Consider the following 15,206-nt stretch of genomic DNA (forward strand, 5'->3'; position numbering starts at 1 on the left):
CAGCAAGACCTGATGAGGGGAGTGTCGCTGATCGTGACGTGTGTGGACGCCGAACACGATCACGTTTGAATGCAAGAGGCACGGATACTTGTTCCATTGGGGGATGGGGACAGTGGAGAGATGCTGATGGCGTCATCAGCGGAGATGAACACAGGTGCTGGCACCCTGCAAAGGGCACTGCCAGCCCTGCTTGAACTGCTACTTCACTGACTGACTTGGCTTCTGCTTAGACTTTACTGCTGCCGTGCTGCTGACCCCCTGCCTGGAATCCCTGTACTGATGACGCCCCCCCCCCCCACCCCCCACTGCCTGGAATCCCTGTACTGATGATCCCCCCCTGCCTGGAATCCCAGTGCTGATGACGCCCCCCCCCCCCACCCCCCACTGCCTGGAATCCCTGTACTGATGATCCCCCCCTGCCTGGAATCCCTGTACTGATGATCCCCCCCTGCCTGGAATCCCTGTACTGATGACCCCCCCGCACCCCCCCCCACTGCCTGGAATCCCTGTACTGATGATCCCCCCCTGCCTGGAATCCCTGTACTGATGACACCCCCCCCCCACTGCCTGGAATCCCTGTACTGATGACACCCCCCCCCCACTGCCTGGAATCCCTGTACTGATGACTCCCCCCCCCACTGCCTGGAATCCCTGTGCTGATGATCCCCCCCCTACTGCCTGGAATCCCTGTACTGATGACCCCCCCCCACTGCCTGGAATCCCTGTGCTGATGATCCCCCCCCTACTGCCTGGAATCCCTGTACTGATGACCCCCCCCCCCCCCCACTGCCTGGAATCCCTGTACTGATGACACCCCCCCCCCACTGCCTGGAATCCCTGTACTGATGACACCCCCCCCCCACTGCCTGGAATCCCTGTGCTGATGACACCCCCCCCCCCCCCCACTGCCTGGAATCCCTGTACTGATGACACCCCCCCCCCACTGCCTGGAATCCCTGTGCTGATGACACCCCCCCCACCCCACTGCCTGGAATCCCTGTACTGATGACCCCCCCTGCCTGGAATCCCTGTACTGATGACCCCCCCCCACTGCCTGGAATCCCTGTGCTGATGATCCCCCCCCTACTGCCTGGAATCCCTGTACTGATGACCCCCCCCCCCCCCACTGCCTGGAATCCCTGTACTGATGACACCCCCCCCCCACTGCCTGGAATCCCTGTACTGATGACACCCCCCCCCCACTGCCTGGAATCCCTGTGCTGATGACACCCCCCCCCACTGCCTGGAATCCCTGTACTGATGACACCCCCCCCCCACTGCCTGGAATCCCTGTGCTGATGACACCCCCCCCACCCCACTGCCTGGAATCCCTGTACTGATGACCCCCCCTGCCTGGAATCCCTGTACTGATGACACCCCCCCCCCCACTGCCTGGAATCCCTGTGCTGATGACACCCCCCCCCCCCCCCCCCCCACTGCCTGGAATCCCTGTGCTGATGACACCCCCCTCCCCCACTGCCTGGAATCCCTGTGCTGATGACACCCCCCCCACCCCACTGCCTGGAATCCCTGTACTGATGACCCCCCCTGCCTGGAATCCCTGTACTGATGACACCCCCCCCCCACTGCCTGGAATCCCTGTGCTGATGACACCCCCCCCCACCCCACTGCCTGGAATCCCTGTGCTGATGACACCCCCCCCCACCCCACTGCCTGGAATCCCTGTGCTGATGACACCCCCCCCCACTGCCTGGAATCCCTGTGCTGATGACCCCCCCTGCCTGGAATCCCTGTACTGATGACACCCCCCCCCCCACTGCCTGGAATCCCTGTGCTGATGACACCCCCCCCCCCCCCCCACTGCCTGGAATCCCTGCACTGATGACACCCCCCCCACTGCCTGGAATCCCTGTACTGATGACACCCCCCCCACTGCCTGGAATCCCTGTGCTGATGACACCCGCCCCCCCCACTGCCTGGAATCCCTGTACTGATGACACCACCCCCCTCCACTGCCTGGACTCCCTGTACTGATGACCCCCCCCCCCCCGCCACTGCCTGGAATCCCTGTACTGATGACCCCCCCTGCCTGGAATCCCTGTGCTGATGACACCCCCCCCACTGCCTGGAATCCGTGTGCTGATGACCCCCCCTGCCTGGAATCCGTGTGCTGATGACCCCCCCTGCCTGGAATCCCTGTGCTGATGACCCCCCCCTGCCTGGAATCCCTGTGCTGATGACCCCCCCTGCCTGGAATCCCTGTGCTGCTGTGCTGTTGACCAAGGCTTCATAAGGCCAGGAGCTCTCTGGCAGCCAAGAGGGACCATGTCAGGCAGAACGCAGCACTTTGTCCCAAGCTTCAGCAATAACTCCCTGCGGACTCTCCTCCGTCCTGTAATAGAAAGGTCTGAGCTCCTCTTCCAAAAGGACAGCAGGAAAAGACCCTCCCACCTGACCAAACAAGGCTGGACAGAGACAGCAGAGAAGGTCAACAACCGTGGAGCTACCCTCCAAAAATGGATTCAGTGCTGCAAGAGCATCAATGACCTCCTTTATTCCACCAAAGTGAGTCCTCCATAACATCCCATCTTTGGAGTTTGCATTTTGTTCAGGCAAAAAGAAAATGCCAAGTGTCTTGCTAAATCATTATCCAACATAGTGATGAGAAAGTAACTTAATAAATTAGTCTTCTCATTCAAAGGTCCTTCACAAAAATTCACATTTGTTGTAGTTTTGATTAATCGTAAGATATATTTTTAATGCCTTTATCTTTCTGAAATTGTATCACCAGCCTCCCTATGTAAGACAAAAGTTGTAATGTGGCCCCCACATGTGAAAAGGTTGTGATCCCAGCTCTAAGCCTTTAACCATAGAAGCTAGGTTATTTTAAAACATAAGTTTAAAGGTTTGTGCGATGTAAACTGAATTTAAAATAGCAAAGGTCACTTCGGGAATGTCTCGATTTCTACACTCTGACATGCATTACTTTCACGTGGGACACAAGCTCAGTGACATGCTGAAAGTTGCTGGGCTTTTCCTTCTTTATAAACGGCGCAACCCTGCTGCTATCCATTTGGAATCATACTATTCCAGCACTTGTATTCAGGGGAAAACAGGCAAGAAAATCCAAAGAATCAACAGAAGTCAGCACTGTAAGCCCCTCAAGAATACAAGAGTACGGTGTAATGGTAATATTGGCAAAAATAGGATGCTGCCTCTTCTTCCACATCCACTACCGCAGATACATCCACACAGTCCGCGGTGGATTTAAGATTAGAATCTGGGTCACAAGCTGGTGTGCACGACATAGACATGTCCCAGCAGCTGATGGTGCATGTGCCAGCCGGGTCCCCTGACAATCGGAGGACTGCTGACGACCAGGCCCCTGTTAAGCCTCACACTCATGATGATCCTCTGTTTGTTTCCACGAGAAGCCTGCTGGATGTGCAGCAAAGCCATGTAGAAAGTATGTCGGAGATGGCTCTGGTCATACATGGCTTTGCACATGCCATTGAGGAGTCCATGCGAGCTCTGATGTCTGCCATGTGACAGGCATTTGAGCGAATGGCTTCCTCAGTAAAGAGTCTGATGAGCTCCGTGGTGAGTTTGGTTGACCACTCGAGCCACATGTGATCTGACCTGTACTCCATCGCTGTTGCCATGGGCTCCATGCAGCACAGTCTAAGCAAGAGGGGGATGAGGAACCTGTACCTCCTTCCAGGTGCTCCTTCTCAGGGAGACAGGAAGGTGCCAACGTGCACACAGATGGAGGAGGAGCGTGTGCCAGTTGCCCCAGGGCCTTCTTCGCAGGCCCCCCCGACATTGACCCCCTTACCTCCAGCAGGTGAGCACACAGGGGATACTCAAGCACCATTGCTGCAGACCCCCAATATGATGGAGCCATCAAGGTCCCATTCCTCCAGAGGACTCCAGCCATAGTCATCCACAGCAATGGGGCAGCACATTGAGCAGACTGCCTCCAGCTCAGCTGCTAATATTGGGGTAGCGCCAAGATGTAGTGGCAGGAAAAGAAAATTAAAACAGTTTTGAGCATGGAGGTGCATGGGTAATGAAGAAATGTTCATGAATGCAAAGAGTTATTCAAATATTTTTATTTCTTGTAAAATTTAATGCATTCTCAGGAATGTTTTGCTTGGTCACAGATGGATACAAAGAATTTTTTTGGAGGCCTATGGCAGGAATGTAATGATACTTGTCAAGAATCTCAGGAAAGCTCCGGTGCCCTTATCTCATTGGAAATTTAGCCTTCACTTTTCCATGATGGCTGTTTTCCTATTGATGACTAATAATGTTTTCCAATACTATCATTTCTTACTTTGTATTCTACGGTCATAACGTAAAACTGCTTGCAGTGGTGTGTAGTTGCATTCATTGTAGCCCCTGGATAATTCCAAATGTCAATCATATGAAAGTGCAGCAACGCTTCATTAAGATTGCAGAGATGAATAAGACCTCATGCAAAAGGGAATGTCTTTGGGGAATTATTATGTTTCTCCTCCCGATGTTCCTTGATAATGTGGCTTATTGTTGGCTGAAACATCCATACATGGGGTTCTCCCTGATGTCCCTTGCCTGTCTCTCCATGGCCCTCATATCAATGATGACATCGTTGTCATTGTTGTCCTCCTCCTCACCCTCTTCATAGTCATCCTCATCTGAGAGGACTGCTCTTCCTCCTGTTCCTCTGCCTGCAGAATGTTGTCACGTCTAATTGCAAGGTTGTGCAAGGCACAGCACACGACGATTATTGGTGACACCCTCTGTAGCGGTTACTGAAGAGCCCTTCCACATCGGACGAGGGAATGGAATTGCATTTTCAGCATGCCAATGCTGTGCTGAGTGATGACTCTGGTCGATGCGTGGACAACATTGAACTTCCCTTCAGCAGCACTTTGGGGATGATGTACTGCTGACATCAACCACGTACAAAGGGGGTAACCCTTGTCATCCAGGATCCATCTGTCCAATTCAACTGGTTCTTCAAAAGTTGCTGGCAGCTGGGAGTTCCTCAAAATGTAGGAGTCAGGAGAGATCCCTGGGAAACGTGTGCAAACATGCATGGTTCTTCTCCTGTGGTCACAAACCAGTTGCACGTTTAAAGATTGGAAACCTTTGTAATTAACCAAGACAGCAGGCTGGTCCCAGGGAGCTCTAATGGCCATATAAGTACAGTCAATCATCTCTTGCACTCTAGGGAAGCGAGCGATGGTGCCGGAAGTCGCAGACCTTGCAGCCTGGCTGTCCTCGTTTTCAGGTAAGTGGATGTCGAGAAAGGGCATTGTTTACCTCTTTGATGCCCCTATGGGTCACAGATATGTCACTCGTGGATCCCTGGAAGGAGCCCCTGGAGAAAAAACTGAGTGCGGGACTCACCATGAGGGCCACTGGCATGGGATTCCCACTGAAGCCGAGCGGCTGCAGGTCATGCTGCAGGATCCTACAAATTTCTATGGCCATTTCACGTGACATTCTAAGGCGTCTCTGTTATTGCCTGTCTGACATTTGAAGGTAATTTGTCCTTGTCCTGAGGATGCGATGTCGTGTCAGTGCCTGTCTTCCATAAGGCCATTCCTCGATGTTATCATTCGGAGCATCCTCACTTTCCTCAACTGCCTGTTGCTGGAGCTCTGGCACCATGAGTTGATGGAAAAGAGACTTCCTTGGTCTCTCTCTCTTCTTCTTCATATGATACTGGACAAAGTGGGTGACTGAGACATATGTCGCTGTGGCTTTTTTGAACAATAAATAAGCAGAGCATGGTGATCGAGTCCTCTGTTGCTAGTGAGCGGAAACATCGAGGCAATGGACACCTACCTTATATCTGCCTTCAAATCTCTCCCTGCCTTTGGACCCTTGCCAAATGTCAAATATTTAGACCTTGGGGCTGCTTCCTGGGAAGCGGGCATGCACCTACAGGAAATGCTTTTGGTGGTTCCAGAACAGTTCAACGTTCATGGAATGGAATCTCTTCCTGTTGTTGAAGCCTTTGCCTCAAGGGCTACACCCCCTTTGCACCCACCATTGCCTCGAGGGCTGCTCCACTGTCGGGCAATGGTTGCCGCACCCTCCTGTGCCCCTTCTGGAGTTATGCAACACTCTCCCATCCCATGGCGACATTGAGACCTCGTCGTTCATTAAATCAGAAATCCCCCATTACATCTGAGTCAGGCCGATGCAAATATATGCTAAATACCTTTTCAGAAATTATATTTGCAGTCTCGCCGCGTTGTAGCAGCAACGCCGCCTTGGATCTTTCCTGCCGCTGACAAAATCTTAAACCAACGTCACAACGACGGGTTTCTGGGCAAACGCCTCCCTCTCAATTTTTCAGCCACCCAAGGTCTCCAGTTTCACTCCAACTGGCCAGATAAAATCCAGCCCATGGACAAAAGTGTTGAATTCCAGAGCTGGGGTGAGAGTGACTGCCTTTGATACCAAGGCAGCATTTGACCAAGTGCTACACTAAGAAGCCTATGAAAATTGAAGTCAATGAGAAACAGCAGAAACAATCTCCACTGGCTGGAGCCATACCTGGAACAAAGCAAGCTGGTTGTGGTTATTGGAGGCCAAAAATCTCAGTCCCAGGACATCGCTGCAGGAGTTCCTCTGGATAGTGTCCTAGGTCTGACCATCTTCGGTTGCTTCACCAATGACCCTTCGTCCATCAGAAGGTGAGAAGTGGGGATGTTTGCTGACGTTTGCACAGGTTCAGTAGCATTCACAACTCCTCAGACAATGAAGCAGTCTGTTTCTAAATGCATCAAGACCTGGACAACATTCAGACTTGATTGATCAGTGGCAAATAACATTCGCACCACACAAGTGCCAGGCAATGACCAGCTCCAACAAGAGAGAATCTAACCATCTCCCCTGGACTTTCAAAGGCATTACCAGCACTGAATCCCCCACCATCAACAACCTGGGCATCACCATGAACCAGAAATTTAACTGGACCAGCCATATAAATCCTGTGTCGAGAACAGTAGGTCAGAGGCTGGGAATGCTGCAGCGAGTAACTCACCTCCTGATTCCTCAAAGTCTGTTCATCATCTCTAAGACACAAGTCAGGCGGGTATTGGAATACTCTTCACTTGCCTGGCTGAGTGAAGCTCCAAAGACATTCAAGAAGCTCAACATCATCTAGGACCAAGCAGCTGCTTGATGGGAACCCCTTTCAGCATCTTAAACATTCCATCGGTGCAGTGGGCCTGCAGCATCTGCCATCTACATGATGCACTGCAACAACTCACCAAGGTTCCTTCAACATAACCTTCCAAAGCTGCAACCTCTACTGCCGAAAAAGAGAAGGGCAGCATTGCATGGGAAAATCACCACCTGCAAGTTTCTCCCGAAGTCAAGCACCCTCCTGATTTGGAACTAAATTGTCGTTCCTTCACTGTTGCTGGGATAGAATCCTGCAAATCCCCCACTAACAGCCTTACCAGCAAAGCTAACAATACACAAATGAAGTTACAAAAAGGATCTAATTGAATGATGGAACAGGTTTAAGGATTTGAACAGCCTCCTGCTGTTGAAGGAACGGGTATCTGAGAGTGGTACAGTCTTTGTGTATGAGTATTAGAGGACATGGTATCTGAGAGTTAGACAGGCTGTGTGTACTAGTGTTAGAGGAGCTGGTATCTGAGAGTTAGACAGGCTGTGTGTATTAGTGTTAGAGGAGCTGGTATCTGAGAGTTAGACAGGCTGTGTGTATTAGTGTTAGAGGAGCTGGTATCTGAGAGTTAGACAGGCTGTGTGTATTAGTGTTAGAGGAGCTGGTATCTGAGAGTTAGACAGGCTGTGTGTATTAGTGTTAGAGGAGCTGGTATCTGAGAGTTAGACAGGCTGTGTGTATTAGTGTTAGAGGAGCTGGTATCTGAGAGTGAGACAGGCTCTGTGTATTCGTGTTAGAGGAGCTGCTATCTGAGAGTTAGACAGGCTGTGTGTATTAGTGTTAGAGGAGCTGGTATCTGAGAGTTAGACAGGCTGTGTGTATTAGTGTTAGAGGAGCTGGTATCTGAGAGTTAGACAGGCTGTGTGTATTAGTGTTAGAGGAGCTGGTATCTGAGAGTGAGACAGGCTCTGTGTATTAGTGTTAGAGGAGCTGGTAACTGAGAGTGAGACAGGCTGTGTGTATTAGTATTAGAGGAGCTGGTATCTGAGAGTGAGACAGGCTGTGTGTATTAGTATCAGAGGAGCTGGTATCTGAGAGTGGGACAGGCTGTGTGTATTAGTGTTAGAGGAGCTGGTATCTGAGAGTGAGACAGGCTGTGTGTATTAGTGTTAGAGGAGCTGGTATCTGAGACTGAGACAGGCTGTGTGTATTAGTGTTAGAGGAGCTGGTATCTGAGACTGAGACAGGCTGTGTGTATTAGTATTAGAGGAGCTGGTATCTGAGAGTGAGACAGGCTGTGTGTATTAGTGTTAGAGGAGCTGCTATCTGAGAGTGAGACAGGCTGTGTGTATAAGTGTTAGAGGAGCTGGTAACTGAGAGTGAGACAGGCTGTGTGTATTAGTATTAGAGGAGCTGGTATCTGCGAGTGGGACAGGCTGTGTGTATTAGTGTTAGAGGAGCTGCTATCTGAGAGTGAGACAGGCTGTGTGTATTAGTATTAGAGGAGCTGGTGTCAGAGAGTGGGACAGGCTGTGTGTATTAGTGTTAGAGGAGCTGGTATCTGAGAGTGAGACAGGCTGTGTGTATTAGTATTAGAGGAGCTGGTGTCTGAGAGTGGGACAGGCTGTGTGTATTAGTGTTAGAGGAGCTGGTATCTGAGAGTTAGACAGGCTGTGTGTATTAGTGTTAGAGGAGCTGGTATCTGAGAGTGAGACAGGCTGTGTGTATTAGTATCAGAGGAGCTGGTATCTGAGAGTGAGACAGGCTGTGTGTATTAGTGTTAGAAAAGCTGGTATCTGAGAGTGAGACAGGCTGTGTGTATTAGTGTTAGAGGAGCTGGTATCTGAGAGTGAGACAGACTGTGTGTATTAGTGTTAGAGGAGCTGCTATCTGAGAGTGAGACAGGCTGTGTGTATTAGTATTAGAGGAGCTGGTATCTGAGAGTGGGACAGGCTGTGTGTATTAGTGTTAGAGGAGCTGGTATCTGAGAGTGAGACAGACTGTGTGTATTAGTGTTAGAGGAGCTGCTATCTGAGAGTGAGACAGGCTGTGTGTATTAGTATTAGAGGAGCTGGTATCTGAGAGTGAGACAGGCTGTGTGTATTAGTGTTAGAGGAGCTGGTATCTGAGAGTGAGACAGACTGTGTGTATTAGTATTAGAGGAGCTGGTATCTGAGAGTGAGACAGACTGTGTGTATTAGTATTAGAGGAGCTGGTATCTGAGAGTGAGACAGACTGTGTGTATTAGTGTTAGAGGAGCTGCTATCTGAGAGTGAGACAGGCTGTGTGTATTAGTATTAGAGGAGCTGGTAACTGAGAGTGAGACAGGCTGTGTGTATTAGTGTTAGAGGAGCTGGTATCTGAGAGTGAGACAGACTGTGTGTATTAGTGTTAGAGGAGCTGGTAACTGAGAGTGAGACAGGCTGTGTGTATTAGTGTTAGAGGAGCTGCTATCTGAGAGTGAGACAGGCTGTGTGTATTAGTATTAGAGGAGCTGGTAACTGAGAGTGAGACAGGCTGTGTGTATTAGTATTAGAGGAGCTGGTATCTGAGAGTGAGACAGGCTGTGTGTATTAGTGTTAGAGGAGCTGGTATCTGAGAGTTAGACAGGCTGTGTGTATTAGTGTTAGAGGAGCTGGTATCTGAGAGTTAGACAGGCTGTGTGTATTAGTGTTAGAGGAGCTGGTATCTGAGAGTGAGACATGCTCTGTGTATTCGTGTTAGAGGAGCTGGTATCTGAGAGTTAGACAGGCTGTGTGTATTAGTGTTAGAGGAGCTGGTATCTGAGAGTGAGACAGGCTCTGTGTATTCGTGTTAGAGGAGCTGGTATCTGAGAGTTAGACAGGCTGTGTGTATTAGTATTAGAGGAGCTGGTATCTGAGAGTGAGACAGGCTGTGTGTATTAGTGTTAGAGGAGCTGCTATCTGAGAGTGAGACAGACTGTGTGTATTAGTATTAGAGGAGCTGGTATCTGAGAGTGAGACAGGCTGTGTGTATTAGTATCAGAGGAGCTGGTATCTGAGAGTGAGACAGGCTGTGTGTATTAGTATCAGAGGAGCTGGTATCTGAGAGTGAGACAGACTGTGTGTATTAGTATTAGAGGAGCTGGTATCTGAGAGTGAGACAGACTGTGTGTATTAGTATTAGAGGAGCTGGTAACTGAGAGTGAGACAGACTGTGTGTATTAGTATTAGAGGAGCTGGTAACTGAGAGTGAGACAGGCTGTGTGTATTAGTATCAGAGGAGCTGGTATCTGAGAGTGGGACAGACGGTGTGTATTAGTATTAGAGGAGCTGGTATCTGAGAGTGAGACAGGCTGTGTGTATTAGTATTAGAGGAGCTGGTATCTGAGAGTGAGACAGGCTGTGTGTATGAGTATTAGAGGAGCTGGTATCTGAGAGTGAGACAGGATGTGTGTATGAGTATTAGAGGAGCTGGTATCTGAGAGTGAGACAGGCTGTGTGTATTAGTGTTAGAGGAGCTGCTATCTGAGAGTGGGACAGGCTGTGTGTATTAGTATTAGAGGAGCTCATATCTGAGAGTGAGACAGGCTGTGTGTATTAGTATTAGAGGAGCTGGTGTCTGAGAGTGAGACAGGCTGTGTGTATTAGTATTAGAGGAGCTGGTATCTGAGAGTGAGACAGGCTGTGTGTATTAGTATTAGAGGAGCTGGTATCTGAGAGTGAGACAGGCTGTGTGTATTAGTATTAGAGGAGCTGGTATCTGAGATTGGGACAGGCTGTGTGTATTAGTATTAGAGGAGCTGGTATCTGAGAGTGAGACAGGCTGTGTGTATTAGTATTAGAGGAGCTGGTGTCTGAGAGTGAGACAGGCTGTGTGTATTAGTATTAGAGGAGCTGGTGTCTGAGAGTGAGACAGGCTGTGTGTATTAGTATTAGAGGAGCTGGTATCTGAGAGTGAGACAGGCTGTGTGTATTAGTATTAGAGGAGCTGGTATCTGAGACTGAGACAGGCTGTGTGCATTAGTATTAGAGGAGCTGGTATCTGAGAGTGAGACAGGCTGTGTGTATTAGTGTTAGAGGAGCTGCTATCTGAGAGTGAGACAGGCTGTGTGTATTAGTATTAGAGGAGCTGGTATCTGAGAGTGAGACAGGCTGTGTGTATTAGTGTTAGAGGAGCTGGTATCTGAGAGTGAGACAGGCTGTGTGTATTAGTGTTAGAGGAGCTGCTATCTGAGAGTGAGACAGGCTGTGTGTATTAGTATTAGAGGAGCTGGTATCTGAGAGTGAGACAGGCTGTGTGTATTAGTGTTAGAGGAGCTGGTATCTGAGAGTGAGACAGGCTGTGTGTATTAGTGTTAGAGGAGCTGCTATCTGAGAGTGAGACAGGCTGTGTGTATTAGTATTAGAGGAGCTGGTATCTGAGAGTGAGACAGGCTGTGTGTATTAGTATTAGAGGAGCTGGTATCTGAGAGTGAGACAGGCTGTGTGTATTAGTATGAGAGGAGCTGGTATCTGAGAGTGAGACAGGCTGTGTGTATTAGTATTAGAGGAGCTGGTATCTGAGACTGAGACAGGCTGTGTGTATTAGTATTAGAGGAGCTGGTATCTGAGAGTGAGACAGGCTGTGTGTATTAGTGTTAGAGGAGCTGCTATCTGAGAGTGAGACAGGCTGTGTGTATTAGTATTAGAGGAGCTGCTATCTGAGAGTGAGACAGGCTGTGTGTATTAGTATTAGAGGAGCTGCTATCTGAGAGTGAGACAGGCTGTGTGTATTAGTAGTAGAGGAGCTGGAATCTGAGAGTGAGACAGGCTGTGTGTATTAGTGTTAGAGGAGCTGGTATCTGAGAGTGAGACAGGCTGTGTGTATTAGTATTAGAGGAGCTGGTATCTGAGAGTGAGACAGGCTGTGTGTATTAGTATTAGAGGAGCTGGTATCTGAGAGTGAGACAGGCTGTGTGTATTAGTATTAGAGGAGCTGGTATCTGAGACTGAGACAGGCTGTGTGTATTAGTATTAGAGGAGCTGGTATCTGAGAGTGAGACAGGCTGTGTGTATTAGTGTTAGAGGAGCTGCTATCTGAGAGTGAGACAGGCTGTGTGTATTAGTATTAGAGGAGCTGCTATCTGAGAGTGAGACAGGCTGTGTGTATTAGTATTAGAGGAGCTGCTATCTGAGAGTGAGACAGGCTGTGTGTATTAGTAGTAGAGGAGCTGGAATCTGAGAGTGAGACAGGCTGTGTGTATTAGTGTTAGAGGAGCTGGTATCTGAGAGTGAGACAGGCTGTGTGTATTAGTGTTAGAGGAGCTGGTATCTGAGACTGAGACAGGCTGTGTGTATTAGTATTAGAGGAGCTGCTATCTGAGAGTGAGACAGGCTGTGTGTATTAGTATTAGAGGAGCTGCTATCTGAGAGTGAGACAGGCTGTGTGTATTAGTAGTAGAGGAGCTGGAATCTGAGAGTGAGACAGGCTGTGTGTATTAGTATTAGAGGAGCTGCTATCTGAGAGTGAGACAGGCTGTGTGTATTAGTATTAGAGGAGCTGCTATCTGAGAGTGAGACAGGCTGTGTGTATTAGTATTAGAGGAGCTGCTATCTGAGAGTGAGACAGGCTGTGTGTATTAGTAGTAGAGGAGCTGCTATCTGAGAGTGAGACAGGCTGTGTGTATTAGTAGTAGAGGAGCTGGAATCTGAGAGTGAGACAGGCTGTGTGTATTAGTGTTAGAGGAGCTGGTATCTGAGAGTGAGACAGGCTGTGTGTATTAGTGTTAGAGGAGCTGCTATCTGAGAGTGAGACAGACTGTGTGTATTAGTATTAGAGGAGCTGGTAACTGAGAGTGAGACAGGCTGTGTGTATTAGTATCAGAGGAGCTGGTATCTGAGAGTGGGACAGACGGTGTGTATTAGTATTAGAGGAGCTGGTATCTGAGAGTGAGACAGGCTGTGTGTATTAGTATTAGAGGAGCTGGTATCTGAGAGTGAGACAGGCTGTGTGTATGAGTATTAGAGGAGCTGGTATCTGAGAGTGAGACAGGATGTGTGTATGAGTATTAGAGGAGCTGGTATCTGAGAGTGAGACAGGCTGTGTGTATTAGTGTTAGAGGAGCTGCTATCTGAGAGTGGGACAGGCTGTGTGTATTAGTATTAGAGGAGCTGGTATCTGAGAGTGAGACAGGCTGTGTGTATTAGTATTAGAGGAGCTGGTGTCTGAGAGTGAGACAGGCTGTGTGTATTAGTATTAGAGGAGCTGGTATCTGAGAGTGAGACAGGCTGTGTGTATTAGTATTAGAGGAGCTGGTATCTGAGAGTGAGACAGGCTGTGTGTATTAGTATTAGAGGAGCTGGTATCTGAGATTGGGACAGGCTGTGTGTATTAGTATTAGAGGAGCTGATATCTGAGAGTGAGACAGGCTGTGTGTATTAGTATTAGAGGAGCTGGTGTCTGAGAGTGAGACAGGCTGTGTGTATTAGTATTAGAGGAGCTGGTGTCTGAGAGTGAGACAGGCTGTGTGTATTAGTATTAGAGGAGCTGGTATCTGAGAGTGAGACAGGCTGTGTGTATTAGTATTAGAGGAGCTGGTATCTGAGACTGAGACAGGCTGTGTGCATTAGTATTAGAGGAGCTGGTATCTGAGAGTGAGACAGGCTGTGTGTATTAGTGTTAGAGGAGCTGCTATCTGAGAGTGAGACAGGCTGTGTGTATTAGTATTAGAGGAGCTGGTATCTGAGAGTGAGACAGGCTGTGTGTATTAGTGTTAGAGGAGCTGGTATCTGAGAGTGAGACAGGCTGTGTGTATTAGTGTTAGAGGAGCTGCTATCTGAGAGTGAGACAGGCTGTGTGTATTAGTATTAGAGGAGCTGGTATCTGAGAGTGAGACAGGCTGTGTGTATTAGTGTTAGAGGAGCTGGTATCTGAGAGTGAGACAGGCTGTGTGTATTAGTGTTAGAGGAGCTGCTATCTGAGAGTGAGACAGGCTGTGTGTATTAGTATTAGAGGAGCTGGTATCTGAGAGTGAGACAGGCTGTGTGTATTAGTATTAGAGGAGCTGGTATCTGAGAGTGAGACAGGCTGTGTGTATTAGTATGAGAGGAGCTGGTATCTGAGAGTGAGACAGGCTGTGTGTATTAGTATTAGAGGAGCTGGTATCTGAGACTGAGACAGGCTGTGTGTATTAGTATTAGAGGAGCTGGTATCTGAGAGTGAGACAGGCTGTGTGTATTAGTGTTAGAGGAGCTGCTATCTGAGAGTGAGACAGGCTGTGTGTATTAGTATTAGAGGAGCTGCTATCTGAGAGTGAGACAGGCTGTGTGTATTAGTATTAGAGGAGCTGCTATCTGAGAGTGAGACAGGCTGTGTGTATTAGTAGTAGAGGAGCTGGAATCTGAGAGTGAGACAGGCTGTGTGTATTAGTGTTAGAGGAGCTGGTATCTGAGAGTGAGACAGGCTGTGTGTATTAGTATTAGAGGAGCTGGTATCTGAGAGTGAGACAGGCTGTGTGTATTAGTATTAGAGGAGCTGGTATCTGAGAGTGAGACAGGCTGTGTGTATTAGTATTAGAGGAGCTGGTATCTGAGACTGAGACAGGCTGTGTGTATTAGTATTAGAGGAGCTGGTATCTGAGAGTGAGACAGGCTGTGTGTATTAGTGTTAGAGGAGCTGCTATCTGAGAGTGAGACAGGCTGTGTGTATTAGTATTAGAGGAGCTGCTATCTGAGAGTGAGACAGGCTGTGTGTATTAGTATTAGAGGAGCTGCTATCTGAGAGTGAGACAGGCTGTGTGTATTAGTAGTAGAGGAGCTGGAATCTGAGAGTGAGACAGGCTGTGTGTATTAGTGTTAGAGGAGCTGGTATCTGAGAGTGAGACAGGCTGTGTGTATTAGTGTTAGAGGAGCTGGTATCTGAGACTGAGACAGGCTGTGTGTATTAGTATTAGAGGAGCTGCTATCTGAGAGTGAGACAGGCTGTGTGTATTAGTATTAGAGGAGCTGCTATCTGAGAGTGAGACAGGCTGTGTGTATTAGTAGTAGAGGAGCTGGAATCTGAGAGTGAGACAGGCTGTGTGTATTAGTATTAGAGGAGCTGCTATCTGAGAGTGAGACAGGCTGTGTGTATTAGTATTAGAGGAGCTGCTATCTGAGAGTGAGACAGG

This window comes from Heterodontus francisci, chromosome 11, assembly GCF_036365525.1.
Source record: "Heterodontus francisci isolate sHetFra1 chromosome 11, sHetFra1.hap1, whole genome shotgun sequence".
NCBI classification, from domain to species: domain Eukaryota; kingdom Metazoa; phylum Chordata; class Chondrichthyes; order Heterodontiformes; family Heterodontidae; genus Heterodontus; species Heterodontus francisci.